The 18,451-nt window shown below is 43.1% G+C and overlaps 1 long non-coding RNA gene across 4 annotated transcripts in view; it reads right to left on the bottom strand.

Moving 5' to 3' along the window:
* Positions 1–1,983: 1,983 nt before the first annotated feature.
* LOC133958330 (uncharacterized) overlaps positions 1,984–18,451 on the bottom strand; it is an 80,287-nt gene continuing 63,819 nt past the window's right edge. For 2 of the 4 annotated variants that reach the window (XR_009921671.1, XR_009921672.1), the window contains exons 4-6: positions 4,487–4,687; positions 4,226–4,348; positions 1,984–3,071 (exon numbers count right to left, since the gene is read on the bottom strand). This is a non-coding gene — a long non-coding RNA (uncharacterized LOC133958330). The remainder of the gene's footprint in view (positions 3,072–4,225; positions 4,349–4,486; positions 4,688–18,451) is intronic. The other 2 variants (XR_009921673.1, XR_009921674.1) reach the window with 1 other exon arrangement.

Below are 18,451 nucleotides of genomic sequence, written 5' to 3'. Positions count from 1 at the left end.
GGTTGGCGGTGAGAGGGAAAGTCAACGGCGTCCTGCTCTTGAATGTCAGATCCGTGTAAACAACCCCAGCAACTACTCCACAGGGTTTGGGAGTTGAGGTGTGACGGAAAACCTGCGTAAGAAATGTAATCATCATCCGCAGCAACTATCGGTGGATTATTTAGTGTTTTGATGAAATATGTTTGTATTTCCAATATTAGTTTTTGCAGCTAGACCGAGTGGTTGAGCTTGTTATGGTTTGTTGGTGTTAATCCCACGTGTCACGCAGACATAAGGAAAGTTGTCATCCGTCAAATGCATGCATCGTCAGCTTTGCTTTGGAAAACACATTCCTTTTAATTGCTCTAATTTGACTTCCTTAAACCCCTTCGTCTGTGGAACAGGTCAAATTGTAACGTCCCCAAAGCTCTGGTCGAATGTTCGAAGTTGTGTTTGCATTTGGAGTGTTCTCGCCGGTCTTTGTGAACGTGGGATGGGGAGTAAACTTCTCACACAGCCCCGTGCACAGTAGCGAAGACGTGCCTGATGTTGTGCACTCGGGTACTTTGTAACCCAGATGGTGCACCACTGCATCCCTTTTATCAGAGCAGCCCTTTTTTAAAGTCAACACGCAATGCATGCATAAAAACATAAAACAATATTTAGTGTGCATTTTTAATTGCACGGGCTTCAAATCAAACATGTAAGGACGCTCACAACAATAGCAGATGAAATATTAATTCCATATGGGAAGAGAGGAGAAAACATCCAAGAGGTTTAGCACAGATTGTTCTTTTTATTATCATTAACAGTAATGTGCTTCTGAAGCCCCCCCCGTGACCTCCGCACAGCAGCACCTCATCTCAGAAGTCATTCATTAGAACAAACAGAAGGCAGGGAGAGAGCGACAGTGAGGGAAAGACGTGGGGAGAGAGCATAGTGTAAAATAAATTAGATTGTTCTTATTAGATGAACCACTTTGGAGATGGTGAGAGAACGCACGCTTGAGAAATTCAAAGGGTATCCACGGTGCGGCGTTTGGAGACGAGGATGTCGTGTGGAGCCCCTGATCCAGTTGTTGGTTTTGTGCGACGTGTGTAATCACGGTCACATTTGCTGTCCACTTTGGATTGGCGCGGGGGGCCCATAGGGAGCCTCGGAACCCGGGTCTGAAGCGGCGGATGTTTGGAAGGAGATTGAGCCGCAGCGTTTCTGTCTGGCGAGCAGGGGCTGATGTGGTCTGCGGTGAAACTAATCACAAAGCTTCTTATGTTGTCTTCCTCTGATATAAATGGATTGTACAATGTCTCCCCTCATTATTTGGCCCAGTGTTTACTCAATAAGATTTTTCTCTTTTCTACACTGGAGTGACAGTAAAGGCCACCTCTCTCAATTAAGCCTCTTTGGTTCCTTTTTTCCCACGAGAGCAGACGGACAGCGTCTCTTCATATCTGCCCCCCCCCCCCCGTGCCTCTCATCTTACCTTATCCTACAAGGTCCACATGACCCACCTCTGCACACGTCGTGGTGCGAGCATGCGAGTACACGTGTGAGGATAAAATAGCAGGAATGCGGGTAGAGAGTGGTCAGAGGCCCGTGCTGGGCTGGGGCGGAAGGGATGGGGTGGGTTGGGGTGGGGTAGGAGGAGGGGGGGTGGTGAAGAGAGCCATGTGGATCCTCGGAGTGGTGTGACAGACTCCCCAGCCTCCTGGTTGGATTTGTTGGAATGTGAGAGAGGAGGATTTTAGCACCAGGCGAGCCACGCCAGAGTGCTGCAGACTTCATGCCATCTGTCTCAGCCTCCATCGTCTCTCTGCCAAACTCATCAGACCTTTATTTCCTCTCCCTCCGTCTCCTTCTCATCCCTGTTCACAAGAGTAGCGGACATACTGCGATCTGCTAATGTATTGGAGGGGAAGGGGAGGAAAAAAAATAATGGCTGGGCTTAATACATGGTTTCAAAAAAAGAGGAAAAAAAAATCTCGATTGATTAATATGTATTCTTGGAGCTAATTGTCCGACAGCTCTCGTGGACATGAAATGTGTGTTCCATAGCCCTGCCATTTGTTACTGGACCAACCGGGAAAGGGAGAGAGAGGCTCATACCACAGCAGATCTGATGATCAGTTAATACTGGAACATGTTTCAAGCTGGAGCCAAAAAGTTCACTTTATCTACTGGTTTATTTTAAACAAGCTTTTATTTTTTAAATAACTTTTCCATCATGCTGATTTATAGATTCATGCCACAAATGAGAAACAACATTTAGTGTTGACGGGGACATTTCCATCGATCCTCTAATTGAGTTTATGATTGATTTATTTAAAATTTGATTGACGCAATATGATGTAAATATTGAACTCACCACTTGTCAGTCCAAGAAAAATCTGACTATGACCTTGTACAACCGGCTCATTCTTAGGCCACAGTTAAATCAGAAGCAGGTTTCACTTCAAACGGGTGTGTGATGGTGGTTCTTGGATGGGACTGATCTTTCACTCTCTCCCCGCGTGGCCGGCCGGGGACGGGGCTGAAGCAGATCACAGGGAGGAGCTGTACACACTCCACGTCCTTGACCTGTTCGAAGAATGGGGCGACGGTGTGCGGAGGGAACGGAAGGGAAATATACCCTTCATCCAAAACGGAACACCAGGTGGCAGGAAGTGGGCAGGCGGCCTTTGAAGCTGACCCCGGTCTCTGTACTGGGATGGCCTCTGCAATCGATCCAGCCAGAGATGGCAGGGAGGGGAGCCAGGTGCCCCCAGAGGGACGGCAGGCCACGCACATTTAATATGGGCGAGGAGGACGGTGGAGTCAGCTGGAGCTCGGCCCCACTGCTCCCAGTCAGTCATATCAGTGTTCAGGCAGCCAGAGTCAACTGACAAGCAGGCGAGTAGTCACAACAGTCTGGTGCACAACAAGCTCAACAGGCACGATCATCGTATGAAGACTCCAATGCTGTCAAATCTGGTTATAAATAACACCACATAAATGTTGTGAGTGTGCTGATAATACCCTGGAACATCTGACAAATTAAATAGATGCGGGTCAACAAGGAGACTTTTTGAAAATGGAACTTCCAAGAGAACATTCTGAAAAGAAAATGTGAAATAAATTAATATATTTTATTTTTACACACAATGCAAGCACACATGCCTCGAGAAACTGCTGCACAAGTTGTGGGCTAAAATGAAAATACAACAACAACAAAGAAAGGGGATTCAGAAGCTGAGCTGCGCAGGGGGAACATAGAGAAAAGAAGACGAACGGAGAGAAAATCGGATGTTTGTGAATGTGTGTGCACACTTGAATGTGGCGAGCTGCTGTGTGAGCCAGTAAAAAGAACGTGTCAGGAAATACTGAGGAGTGACAGCGTGCTTAACCTTCGCCCGGGTCTCTAATTCTAAATATTTGCTGAAATGATGAGAAACATCAGTGAGAAATCTGTTTCCCTAAGAAGGTTTTACATATGAATCAAGAGCCTCATTCACAGGGAACATGATTAACACCAGCAGAAATCTGCAGGCTGCTGCAGCATTTGTATTTTGGCCATGCTTTGGAAGAGGTGAGTGCTAGGCGCTCAGCCCTCTGTATGTCTAAGCAAACACGCATGTGCACGCACACTAAGGCGCAAATGCAGAGACTCAAATCCCCCCCCCCCCCACCCTCCCACCGGGCACCCTCCCCCTCTTTCGGCTACCCTCCCCGGGCATGGAAATGAAAGCCGGGCACTCGCAGAGGATGGTTGGAAGAAAATGAAGACGTGTCTGATTTGCACAGCAACCAATGGTGGTGCGGCGCTCCGCACTCCCTGCCCTCTCATAGGTCTTTCTTCCCTCTCTTCATCTTGAGGCCTATATCAGTCCCTCTAATCCCGCTCCCGAACACAGGCAGGCCAATCCCGAGACAAGACTGAGGGGCTGGGGAGGGATGAAGGAGCCGAGGCATGGAGGGAGCGAGGGATGTGGTTCGGGAGGAGAGAGAGAAGGAGCACCAGAAGCTGATGTTGGTATAAGAAGGAACCAGTGTGTTATTATTAATAAAGCATTCAAAAAAAAAGTGAGCACATCAAAGCACACAGGGGCTATGCTATCATACATGAAAGTAGCGCACTATGGCTTAATGTTTCCTGAGGCATGTTATGGTGACGCTGCTTTGATTTGGAATGCATTGTGTGGAAAATGGATTAACAGGAGTGGGGAGAGAAAGCCTGGTGTGGGTGCAGACCATAATTTAAAAACCTGACCTCATAGGCTCTTCAAAGTCTCCATGAGTGTGGATATTTAGGATTAAACTCACAGAACGTGTGAGGAACCTCGACACACAAACAGCAAATGAACACACGTACAGTACATACATGTGAGGACACCTGCAAAGACAGAGGAAGAGCAATCACCGTCACAACAAAATCTGACATGTATCATTTCACATTTTGATCATTAAAATGATTGAAGCACTTCACCCCCCCCCCCCTTTATTCTTTTCTTCTGAACAAAGGGGGTCTCACCTGATTATATTGTGCCCCTCCGCGATTGAAGCCTGCAGGAAGTGAGTCTTTGTCATCGTGCCCCCATGGCCAGGTAATTATCCTAATCTACCTTCCTCCCGCGCTCCAGCTCCTGCGCCACACTGGCTCAGACCACCTCAGTGGCTTCATTATCAGTGCTGGGACTCGCTAATGGCTTGACGGGCCTCACTGTGCCGGCTGCTGGTGAAGGAGAAACCAGGGGGGGGGGGAGAAGAGGATGCAAGAGCAGAAAGAAGAGGGAGGGGGAAACAAAATGAGATACTGAAGAGCAAGAGGCTGCCCTGAAGGTTAACATCTCAATCATGAAGGACAATGTTTTCTAGTCCAACGGCTCCTTAAAAGTCATCGCTCGCTGGCGCTGGACGAGGCCACATGGGCGAAGCGGTGTCAAAGAGGAAGTCGGTCAGAGTGCGAGCTCTCTGCAGGGCAGGATGGCAGGAGGACGGATCGCCAAGTCCACGTGTGCATCACGTGTACACCCCCCGACTTGCATGATTGAAACAGCTACAACCTCACAGCATACAGACGGACTGGGGGTGGCAAAATCAGTTTCACTTTTCTTTTTTTTTCTCCTCTGACAAATGACACCCTGACAGTTGGACAAAAAAAAAGTTGGGGTCCCTGAACAGATTTCTCAGTTACGAAAATAAAACGTGTTGAATTAGACAAAGACAGACATTTTGCATTCTACTTTTGAACCCCAATGAGAGCACTGACAAATGCCACCCCACCCCCTCTCCGTCTGTGCCATGATTGTTTTTCACTCTCCAGAAATGTCATATAGTTAAGAGGTGATATTTCTATATGGCACAAACAGACACTGACGTCTTCCAAGTGTACATAGCATATAGGCTGACACAGATTGAGAAGGTGTAACATGTATCACTCCATAAGCCAAACCATGCATTCTTTATGTACCCAGATATTCCAGAGAAAAAGCTTTCGACATAGGAGGAACTCGAACACGGTGCCCTGAAGGTAAGTAAAAAGTATTTGGAGGTTAGAAATACTGCTGAAACATATAGTACAGCCGTTATTGTGCGGGTGGAGCGGCTAACATTCCACAAAACTCCAGAAATGCAGAAAAGTGCACGGATAAACAGCATACTCAATCCCCCCCGAGAGGCAATGTTAACATATTCAGTTTGGTGAGCGCCACAGCCAAGAGATCATATGTTAAATGCATATTTAAAAAAAATGCTGGTTGGTGTCAGTTTCAGTAAATCTGCAGATGTATTTGTTTTGAAGAGGAACTCGTGGCAGACATATGTCGTGTCATATTCTCCACTTGAATCCAGCGAAGTGTGAGCGCACGTACGGGCTTTAAGTTCAGAGACGAACTGTTTTAAAAAGGTTTAAAACGAGAATAAGAACTTAAGTGTAGCTGGCACTTCAAAGATCTGCACTCATGCTAGGATGAATTGTAAAAGTGTCGGCGGATTTATACGGAGCAGCGTGCTTCAGTGAGACAGACCAAATGTAGATATTTAAATATGAATATAGGTCATCGTGTGAATTAGACCAAATCTTCAGTAAATGGGTGGAAACATGAAGGTCAGTGGGCTGCAACTAGATCAACAGGTTACAATGAAGACGTTCAGCAAGAAGAAGAAGAAGAAGAAGAAGAAGAAGAAGATCTTGATTGGAGCAAAAGAAAGAATAGAGTGCAGTGAATAGATTTCCTCTCAAACATTTCCGTGATGATTAGAGTTTGGCGATATCTGTTGGGTTCTGCCTCTGTGTGTTTATGGAACTATTAAACCTGTGTTAAGTCATCAGGAGAGTTCCCTGTCGACGATCCAGTGTAAGGTTCAATCTATACGATTATGTTTTCACTTGAAAATGGCGTTTTTCAAATGTAAACGTTCTCTTTTCGCACAAGCGATTTGGCTCTCATCCATACCAACGTGTCTGAAAACACATCTCACATGACCACCCACGTTCACATGGCATACGCGTGCCGGTGTACGACAGAGTCTTCCAATAAATTCTCGTCTCCTGCATATGTGAGCAGTTGTAACGTGATAAAATGCAGAATTTAACTGCACAACAGCTGTTAGCAAAGACAACAGGGTCCGCAATGCTTTTAACTGATAATCTAAGTTGCGTTCTACACTTGGAGCCGAGGCTAACGTCGTTTCATAGGAGCCTGATGAATCTGCGAGAGCTACATCGTGACCGAAATGACCCAATCAGCGTTTGTGAGAGTATATCATCTTTTAAACTTCTCCTAGTCTGCTCATCCAGACTTAAACGTTTCCAAACTTCTCTTAAACTCCAGAGTAGTGTGGACGTCAAGCGTATCCGTTAACAGACCTGATGTGTCTTCAAACGAAAGTGTTGTAGCATGTTCGTGGCCGAAGAGAAACATTAACTGTGCTATTTTTATAAGTCTAACTATTCATTACTGGGAGCGGCATGAATTCAACTTCATTCTTCTATTGTATCTGGGCACAGACGGACGTCTCAGAGATGGACATGGGCACAAATGAATTCCACGAAGCTCCACATGAGCCCTGACCCAGAGGAACTTGAGTGCAAGATGTCGCTGGCAGAAATCTCAAGTGACGTCAATCCATATTGTGTAGATAGTTTGTGGGTGTTAGAAATGGTGGGAAGATTCCAAAATAGAGCTTTGTTTGCTCATCGATTCGAATTATTTCCTCAGTGCTTGGAAGCTGACACTAAAACGACAATGTCTAGAAAATGTGAAATATCAATATGCAATCAGAGAAAAACTGAAAATAAAGACATTTGTACTCATTTGCACGGACAAACAATGAGACTGTGTGCAGGATTGTAGATATAAATTATTAATAAGATTATAATTGTGAAGCACTGCAAACACTAAAGCCTCCGTAACGTGCGCATGAGCCGTGTGGTGGGTTTACTGTTTTTGTTGCTCGCCGCATGCAGCCAAGATTCAGCTCACAGTTGTGTATATTTCCAAAATGACTCAATTAGCCGATGCATGAATTCTGGCAACAGCAGGACATTCATAGAAGCCCAGTGTATGTACATTTAAAACAAAAATAATAAGGGAGCAAATTGGCAAATTTATGTGATGGCACAAATGTTGGAATTATTTGTTCTGAAGAAAATAAAATAAAAAGAAGATTAAGAACCATAAGACATTTTCGCTCTAGCATGACTACATCTTGAGATGATTCCAGGGCACAGTACTTCTGAGGACACCTATATTTGGTGAGCATGTAAAGGGATGAGTTAAGGTGACAGTAAATGTGCATGCTCAGGGCTCAGGAGGATATTAATACGTTCTCCACCCAGGCATTGTTGTCAGAGACAGAAGGCACATGCAGCCATCAGAGGGGCACGACTCTGTGTGGGGTTTGGTGCAGACTAACATGGAGCCGAGCTTTATTTTTTGTCAGTGGTAATGTGATGATACTCCATAACAGCCTTTTTGGCGCAGGATTCTGAATCAGAAAACGTGCTATAAATAAATATGCTAAAATGGGTTCCAATGGGTTTTAGGGAGAGAGAGAAAAAAAATGATCTGCTTCAAATGTTTGTTTTTTTGTCTCCTCCCAGTAGATCCCTTCTAGTTGGAAGCAAGATGTTGAAGGTGAGAGGTAACCCTTTTTTCTCCTGCCCCTTTCAGGTCACAAGATGAAGGTCTGCTCAGTAACCTTTTATTTATCATCCTGTGTCATGCCGGTAAACAACGCTCCTCTCTGGTGCTGAGCAATGTGACTTGATTAAATGGAGTGAGGTAATGAACGTGTGCGACAGTGAGCAGGGGAGGAGACAGGCTGCTGAAGGCAGAAGTGGGACAGTGTTGTTTTTTTTTCTCCCCCCATAGTTCTAACATGTAACAACCCAAACCTTAGTTTCCTCCATAAAAGGAGGGTGAAGGAATGTAAAAACCTGCTTTTCTGCAGCTTTGCTTTGACAAACCAAAATAGGATCCAGCTGGGAAGAGCGTTCCTCCCAAGCAGGCGTCGGTGTGACAGTTGAAATGAGGGTTTTCTGCTCTCTAAAGAGCGCGTGGAAATACACACACACACACACATAACAGCAATCAGAGACTGGAGCTAAAAAAAACAACACTGCCATGCAAAAAAACATTTTTTGGCGGTATCGGGATTAATTGCAGCGTATGTGTTTACATGCACCTTCACAGAAACAGAACATATCTGCTAAACTGCAGCTGACGTCTGTGTGGGGAAGTTTCAGTGTGGAGATGCAAAAAGCGAACCTGGTTTGATTGAGTTCCAGGAGGAAGATATTGTGCTCATAATGAAATGAGTGGAGTTCATTCTGTACCTTGGCAACAGTAGTTTTATACAATAATATTAACTCAAGCTCCAATTCCACCACATGAAATATTCAACTTTTATTTGAATTGTATATCTATTGGTATATTCATTTGTTGAACATCTAATGAACCAATGGATGTGAAGAAAACTTGATTTACCATCCATCGTCTTCCTGTTACAACCTTTGATGTTTAGACAGCAGATATTTCTTCCCATACAGAAAACTTGTGAGTGAAACTTGGCACTTTGAAATAAAGTGATGGTAAATACTAATTCGTTTTTGTGCACGTTCATAATCTACTGCATTTCAGAAAAAAGTATCTATCATTTCTATTTGATAAGATATATTTTACAGCTGTAGTGAATAAAGATTGAATGCATTAATATTAACTATGAAATAAACTTACATCAACACTCAGAGTCTGTATTTCTGCATATTGAGTAATGTAATGTACGTTATTTTTACTTTTTCATCAATAAGTAATGAGTTTTTTCATATGGAAGAACTCTGAGGCTACTTGAGTTTAAGATATGAATGCATCGTCCATCAGTATAGACTCATTATGCAGAAACACTCATACCAGGCTGGGCCGATTGGTAAATACTAGGTAGTTACACACAAGAACTGGCACTTTTGCTGTAAATCTATATATATCATTGCATTTCAATGTCATTCCATACAATGGTAATATTTTTGTGTCATTAACATGAAGAAGAATAGTATGTAAGGCTCAGATGTGATGAATTAGCCGAGTAGTGTCAGCAGAGGACAATAACCAGGTCCCATAACCCACACTGACCCTATTTCCAGTTGAATGCATCAGAGTGAGAATAAAAAATATAGTATAAAACACACTCACTGTAATCTGCAGCATCTTGTGCAAGGTGTGCGGGTTACAGACGAGTGAGTTAGTCGAACAATGGGAGAGCATTAAAACATGCCAATAGAGAGGTGTTAGTCGACAGCCTGAGTCAATACACCCCACTGGGCTGCATGTCTTCCTACAAACACAAGCAATTGCTTCGGAAAGGCCTCAGCACTAGATGGAAACATCAATTACAGTAAATTACACCAAAACAGTGTGTAACACTTCAATTTGTTTAATCTCCTCAGCTGTCTGAGCTGTTTTGGATGAAAGCAGAGCACTAGAGTAAGATAAAACTCAAACGCCCCCAGATACACTGCCCTGTGTCTCCTTGGTCCTGTTTATGCACAGAACAATGCAGTTACTTGTATTTTGGATTCCTGGGACTTACTTCGAAAGCATTATTAAACTCCAAGAATAGAGTTACGAATATTTTTTCCTGCATGCAGCCTACATTTTTTTTTTTATATAAATAGAAGAACTCTGTGGTTGCCCCAAAATCCGCATGAGCTCTAACATGTGCCCAGTTTTCTGTGGGCATTGGGCCTTTTATGGAATACAAATGGTTATTTCGGTTTGTTCCAAATTCAGAGAGCTTAAAACACATCCAAAGGCAGGGAGGAGGATACTTTATGGTTTTATTAATGTTTACGTTTGAAAGTCCTGGGACACGGGCTGATTAATTCCACAGTGAGAGTTCTCTGAAACAGCATAAACAAAAGGACGACAGACTATTTGGGTTTACACACTCATTCTCCTCCACAGAAGAACCACAAATGACAGCCTGCTAAAGGTAGTAACTACGCAGTGAAAACAAAAACATTCAATTCCAACAGAACTCTCCAGTGCCTCGCTGACTTCCTTTGCTATGGTTGATTCTCCAGGAGGGGGTACTGGTTGCCGGGGACAGATGAAGATTTGGCTGTTTCAGGGAACGTTTTCTTTTTTCTTCTTTTTTTTTGGGAGGGGGGCAGGGGGGCTGGAGTAAATGAAAGACAAATGCGAGTAGTGCCCACTCAGCTATTTTCCCAGTCAAGATCAAAGGCACGCCGGACCGGCCGCTCCACAGGAAACTTGAGATGGGTCCTGCCTTTGTTTGCCGTTGCTAGGAGACCTGCGAAAGCCTGAAAGTGTTTGCACTGGGATACAACATCAAAACCATTTCCAATATAAATTTTTTGAGACAGCCATGTATATGTGTCCTGGGCTTTCAATTTAGGCTACTGAATACACAGAGAACACAACATGTAATGATTAATTCCTCTGTCGGTCATGGAATAATTTGATGGGTATTTATTTAAAAAAGAAAGTAAAGTACACATGGACAATTGAACACGTGCAGGGGTTAGAAAACAACCCCGTAAATTAAACATTAACACACTCTCCTGCCCAGCGCAGGGACACACAGCACGGCAAAATGCACACAGTGTGGAAACACAACTTAAATATAGTTTGATATATTCATAAGCTCAGGTTTGGCTTCCCAACTAAGCTAATTACAATGCTGTTATCTATTAATGGGCCCCATGATAGTAAGGGTGGCTAGACATGTGTCACAGCGAGCTCATTACATATCATTAGTTCAACACTCCAATAATGTCTACACCTGCTGAGCAGAAGATAATGACTTGGCCCCTGTTATTTGCAGGACTATTGTTTACAAAGGGAAGCACCACCAGGAGGATTGGGCCATAGGCTGCAGCGCCACATGAACACTGACGAAGGTATACAATAACTTAAGGTGCGCACGCTGTTTATTTGTTGTGTGCTACAGTGAATGCAGAGGAAAAGCCGCTTTCGACTGGTTTTTGAAAGGAATACCGGGATAGCTCTTTTTATCGTGAGCCTCTCGTGAATCCAAACTCCTTCCATTTGTTCACAGGATGCCGTTAAACGACTCGGGAAGAGATGCACGGAAACAAAGCGAGTAAAATATGCAATTATCATTTCTAATGGTGGCTTCCCTCCTAATGATAGATTTTCTACTTTACTTACAGGAGTGGCTCTTGCTCAGCTTCTGTTACATAACCACCTATAAATAACCTGACCTCAATAATTCCAGAGGAAAAATAATTAACTTTTGAAAAATTGAAATCTTGAGAATACCTCATTTAAATACACATGGGACACCAAGCAGCCTGGGTTACGACACGTATAAGTATATTTATAGATCCAAACCACCCTGTAGTGCATGGAATCTGTACTGTGGCCAACAGCACACATGAAGATCTGCAATTGCCACAGAAGTGACCTTCCTGTCTGGAACAATGAAGATTAGAATTGTGCTGTGTCTGCCTTGTGTTTTCACTGCTTGAGCCAACTGGCACGGTGCTGGCGTCCCCTCCCGGGCTCCCAGTCTGCCGTGATGACAATGGCAACCAGCTACCGCATGGTGTGTAAAAAATTATAAATATATACTGCAAGCCGAGGGATGCTCGGAAGACCCGAGCAAAATGCGGCCTAACTCATCAAACGGCCGCGTTGAGAAATACTGATCCTGGACAGTGCCGTTGCTCACCATTTTGAACTCCTATGGAAATCAGCCTCTTTATGAGGGTCGAGAATACAGTGTTCTTTCAGCGGCTCTAAACAGAGGCTGTTATCTAGCTGGAGAGAAAAAAATGAGGTTCCTTGAGGACTCCTCTGAAGGGATGAATTTCCCTCGCGCCGACAAGGGCTAGAAATTCAAGTGTGCCACAAGCTTATCGGCTGTGTCCTGCCTTAACCTGCTCTAGTCAGCAATAGTGTGTGTGTGTGTGTGTGTGTGTTGTTGGAGCCTCAGCAGAGAACATGCAGTGTGTGCGGCAGGAAGCAGTGATGGGACAAAACAGCTTCAGCATCCAAACCTTTGTTTCACCATTAAAGTAAAAACGCAAAAAAAGGAAAATCCTGCAGATATTGTCTTCCTCAGCTGAGTGAGACAGAGTCGTCCTCCCCTGTCACCGCAGCCGGAGACCCGCCCTCGTCGTGACGTCACTGCCTGAACACACCAAAGCCAAATCCGGCACCGGCAGCCCAGGCACACTTTTAATTGGTGTGTGAGAAGCCTCTGCGTTAACCGAACATCATGTACTGCGGATTTATGACCGCTGAATACAAAGATCTGCACTTTCCTGACTGAGAGTGATTTTGTTCTTTTGGCTGCCACCTGTCTCTCGCTAATACAAACACTTCACTGCGGTTATCAACACACACTCAGAGTGGCTCTAATTTGTTTGCCAAATCTACATTCATGACTTCACCATCGACGGGGAGCCATTCTGTAAAGTTGAATCTGAAAAAAAGAAATGTTTGATTTAATTTTCACTGTTTTGAAAAGCTAATAAAAATTTGAAAGCTATTGTTTCCTTGGCTGTTATTCTCCGCAGAGTGCCACAACACAATGGATCAATGATCTATGAGAGAATTTATGATTAATGGAGACTTGTGCAGCCACTATCAGAAGTGTGCATTTATAATAAGCAATGCAATACAGTGGGGAAGTTAAATAGAGGTGTTGTAAAGTATGAATGGTAAAAATATAAATGACAACTTCTGGGGCCTGATGAGAAATCATGTGATTAAATTATATTTTATTGGTAATTAACTCAATATATTTCCCTCCCTGTTAACAGTTCATAGCTCTGTTGTTGATTCACGTGACTACTACACATACCACTACAGTTTACAATGAGGTGTTGTGTTTGTTTTGTGATCCATCGAAAAGCCTCAACAAGTCGGAGTGATAAGTTAGCACAGGAGCCGAGACCCCCCCCCCCCACCAAACAGTTCACCTCTGTTAGGAGGATGACTGCTGCCTGAACCCTGTCCCCCCACCGAGACAATAAAACGGCTGGGTGACTGTGGGACTGGCAGAAGGGCCCCGACAGTTTATAACTCAAGAGAGGCGCAGCTATACAGCCCGTGCAAAGATAAAGATTTAGTAACGCTAAGGGAGATTGGAATTCTCTCAGTCTGGGGTCACACGGCCAAAATTACCTTTTTCAGTGCCCTGAGGGGAAAATGAGGAGACCCCTGGACACAAGCCGCAGGACACGGTTACATCCCCTTGGCTCGAGACAAAGGAGTCGTCGCAGTGAATCAGAGGCCTCATCATTCCAGCCAATAATTGCTTACTGGCTTTGTATATGACATGTACTATCTTGAGATAGAAGAATACCCGGCCTCCTGCTTTCACTCCAATGTTTCCCTGATAGAAGTTCACCTATGGAGAGAAAGGTTCACCTTATTTATCACAAAGGATTGGCTAAGCCGTCACAGTTTAATTTACAATATAGACACTTAATTTAGACCTAAATAATTTGATTTTCTGACATTCAGAGAACAAATCATGCAAGTGTGAACAGGTGAATGTGAATTTCATTTTCCCTCAGCTTCTCTCCGTATTAAATCTTAATTTGGAGTTTATTCACACTTAGATGAGGGGTGGGGAAAACTGTAGGTCCAAAAAACAACAAACAACACAATAATCATTTGTGAAATATTTACTATAACCTGGTTGCAGCCTTTAAAAAGGAGATAAAGTGAGGAAGATAGTTTCACTATAGACCTTCATTAGTAGCTAGAGAAAGGTGAAAAGAGGATTAAAACCATTTAGGCAAACAAATCCTTTTTTTACTATTTTGCTTTCTATCTTAACAGATGTCTAAATTAAGAAAACATATGAAAGAACTCTATAAGATGGCTAATAAGCCCTATTCAGCTTTATTATTTATTTTTAAAGACACAGAAATGCACACCTCACAATCTTTCAACATGAGCATTATCATCATCTGAGGAGTGACCGGTACATTATGATATAGGAGTAGTCTTGATCTTTTCACACCCTAAGAAAGAACTGTTATTGGAGAGGATTTGCTGTGAGATTCCCTTTTCATTCTAACGGTATTAAAAAGCGTAAAGACCGGGAGACAGAGGAGTGAGGCTGACGTCACAGTCCAGGAGTCACCCGCCGTGTGTTCGGCGTCTCCAAGTAAAGACTTATCTGCAAAGAAGTTTGGACGGACAATGTGGGTGGACAGGGCGTGAAACTACTATCATCATCAGTTCTGAATGAAAAAAAGAAAACATATCTTCCACAAAAAAGGAGGCTCATTCCAATTCAGCTGCGTTGTTAGGACAACGAGAACCATCCCTCAGATGATTAGTTCCACTTCAAAAGAATTTACTTTCCGCAGTGGAAACGTCCCCCTTTTGTGTCCTTACACAGGGTTTTCTCAGCCCAAGAGAAGAATCGTATGTTTAGTCAGCCTGTTTATTATTCCTTCTGTTCACACTACAATTGTATTAAATAAATAGAGTACTATCGACAAAGGCCTATTAGCCCATAAACATGTCGCGGTACACACAAAAAAAGGGCTAAATCATAGTCTCTGCACAAGAATTAAGATACTGGAAATGTTAGTCAAGGCACAAACTGCACCGCTCGGGACATGGTGCCAAGTCGCAGCGTCTCTTCACTGCCATCATGGAACATGCATGTTAAGTTGCATATATTTCGTCTTGTTAGGGATTCGCTACGTGGGCTCCAACTGAATTTTGAGAGACGCCGCCCCCTTGGCAAAATAGCCCTCGTCACTGGTGATGCTGGGAGGCAGCAGGACACGAAGGATGTTCGGGTGAACACGTTTCGCAAGGGGAAAGGATTTAGCCTCTGACAAGCGGCATGGTCAGTTACACTGTAACATGTGAACAGAAAAAATAATAGCCACAATCGATATGTTAAAATGTGTCAAATTGCAAATTTATACAATTCACCGCTAACACTCCACCCCAAAATTTTGTGAAATTAAAAACGCAACTGCGAAAAAAAAGAGTAAATAATGTCTAATGCTTGGCACGAATTACAGTAGCACTAAGTGATTATTAGTGTGTGGTTGAAGCAGCAGATCAAAGAGAGTTACAGCACTTAGCTTGATTGTTAACTCCGACTTCATGAGATTTCGGAGACACGATGTGAATGTGAAACTGGCTCAGATGAAGTTCTGCTGCACGTTCCAGATAAACAGACATCTCTCCTGCCTCGAAATCCCTACAGGGGCGGAGAGAAACACGGCGAACACACCTTAAAGTCAGATGAGCGCAATCAGGATTATTTTCTTTCCTTTTTTTTGTGGCAGCTGTGACTTCCTGGTTACTTTTTAGGGGGGGATTTCTTTCTACTTTGGGAGGTTTATCTCTGAATTCGAAACCCTGGAATGAGAATCATTCTGCAGCCCTTTAGGGAATCCAGCAACCTGCATGTATTCAATCTTTGCGAATACAGATTTTTCAATTAAACTCACGTCGTCTCACTCTTCACTGGCTCACTCGAGTGTTTTCGGAAAATTCTACATTTCCTCGTTGGCTTAAAAAAAAAAAGTGTCAGACCCACTTCAATCATTCCAGTGGTCCATTACAGCACTGGGTTGGATGACTGTATATATTCCAGTATGAATATTGACTGGAAGCGTGCCTGGATTGGCTCAGGAGTATCCTGCCCTTCATGATTAGTGATGAGCCTCCTTGTGGCCTACAGTATATTAATATGCTCAGCAGAAAGGAGCCTCTTGGCACGGGACACACCAGCAGCAACCCTTTAATGTAGCCAACTGTCAGAGCTTTGATTTCTGATTGATGAGTAAAGTCGGTGCAATAACAGAATGACATGACTGGTCATTGCGCCCTGTTTGGCCAACAACAGGAAAAAACATATCCTTTAATGCTGCAGCCCCTCATACTGCACCAGCTGCCACATCATCTGGTAAATATATATATATATATATATATATAAATAAATTGCATTCCTCGCAGTTACAAATGTGTAGAATAAACAGAGTAGATATAACATTATATATATACACCCAGCAGGTACAGGAGTCAACAGGTAGGCTTGAATCCACCAGTCAGGATGAAAGAGAGAATGTATCTGTCCTGTCACTGACTGATCACAAGTAAAAGATCTCGGGGAGCCGAGGACCTACAATAAAAACCTGTTTTTTTTTATAGTCTAACACAAACTGTGCATATATTCACCAATCAGCTACAACATTAAAACACAAATCTGTTGTTTTTTATGAGGTGGCTGATCGCTGCATGTACTCAGTTGCCAGGTGCTTTAGAGTTTCCAATGTGGTCCACCAGGTAAATTCAGTAATAGGAGCACCTCACATTAACATTCACAGCAACATTAACTACAGCCACCAATATGAGCCTAGAAAAGCACTAGTGAGTCATTAGAAGTCAATTTACTAAATGAATTATTAGTATTACCATCACCATACTCCATAGGTGGAGACTGATGTGTAAACAGATTATTGACGACAACAGAGGAATAAAGTCCATTATAATGAAGGGGAATTTGTTTTCAGGGGAAAAATAATTGTTGACAATCGCTCCACATTAGTAAACACTAAAGGCATCTATCTTTCTTACAGCTATCTCAGTGTATGATATACTATTAAATGTTTGTATACTACTTGTAAAAACTAAAAAAAAATTGTGTTAACACCATTAAGTGTTCCATTGTGTTAACATTCACCTAAAGTAGAAGTGTTATCATTGTGTTAATTGTCTCTATTATATTTATCTCCCGGAGAGGTATGTGCTTTCTCTTGAATGAGCAGTTTTTTTGATGGATGTGGTTTCTTTTGAACATCCAGCCTGTGAAACACTGTGAAACACCACTACTACACAGATGGTCTTTATAATAAGCACAGAGATTCACTCAGCAGCCACGTTATTAGGTTCACTTTTATAATCTAATGCGAACAAATGAAGCTGCTCGGCCATTTGTGATTCATATTGTGTTTTTGACACTGTCCTTTTGGTGTTAATTCACATATATGTTGTAACATTGAGGTCACAACAAGTGTTAGTGTTGAAATGGACTGTAAAGTGATGATAATATTCTGCTCCTGTCATTTATGGGATTAAAGAGGACCAAAAAAATGAGACTATTGTGATCCAGTAAAACACCACAGTTAATCATGAGCTCAGCAATAAACATATGAATGAATTTGCACATTTACAATACTGTCAATATAAACTGAACGCGACAGACTTCGTAAAGACTGAATTTATGGCAGAACTGAATTAAACAGCTTGTAGGGATTATTGTGAGTATTGTCTTCGAGTCCCACTAAATGCAAAAAAGGGAAGAGAGATACTGAAGTGAGGTTAAAACACATGATCATTTTCAGCTTTTCCCATAAATGAGGGCGAGCTGACTTGGAAAAAAAAGGACTTAACTCAACCGCAACTAATTGCTGCTTTCATCTGTCCTATTAAAAGCAGAATTTTAATCCGAGTAGTTTATTTCTTGTTTTGATAGCTCATCAAATGCCACAGCCTTTTAATCAGCACAAAAATGTAAGTGTTGCATATTAATTCAGCACTGAGGGATGAGCTGATATTTTTGCGCTGCTGATTTCCATCGCAGGACTCCTCCAGGGCCGATCCCACAATGACTGGGCCCTAATTGACAACCACTCTGAGGGGACGTGTTGGAGGGGCTAGCTGCTAACCGCTAACGTTTTCAATCCATAGCCACTCAGGTGTGCATGTGTGAGAGGGTGCGAGGAGGTTGTTAAAATGGTGCCGGGGATCAATGGGATGTTGTTGTTAGTGAGAGACCTTTCATGGGAAACATCAGTGAGGTGGAATCACAAGTTGTCATGTGTGATGTTTGTGAAATGTAGCTGGAACGCCTCTACCTCCAGCAGCCTGTTTAAACAGTGAGCAGCGACAGCTCAGCTCCCCCTGCATTTTTTGTGATGAAACAGCTCGGCTGCATGAGGTAATCTCACCCTCACCCAAAT

This window comes from Platichthys flesus, chromosome 8, assembly GCF_949316205.1.
Source record: "Platichthys flesus chromosome 8, fPlaFle2.1, whole genome shotgun sequence".
NCBI classification, from domain to species: Eukaryota; Metazoa; Chordata; class Actinopteri; order Pleuronectiformes; family Pleuronectidae; genus Platichthys; species Platichthys flesus.
Note: the sequence above shows the minus strand (reverse complement) of the source record. Positions and strands in the feature narration are given on the sequence as shown.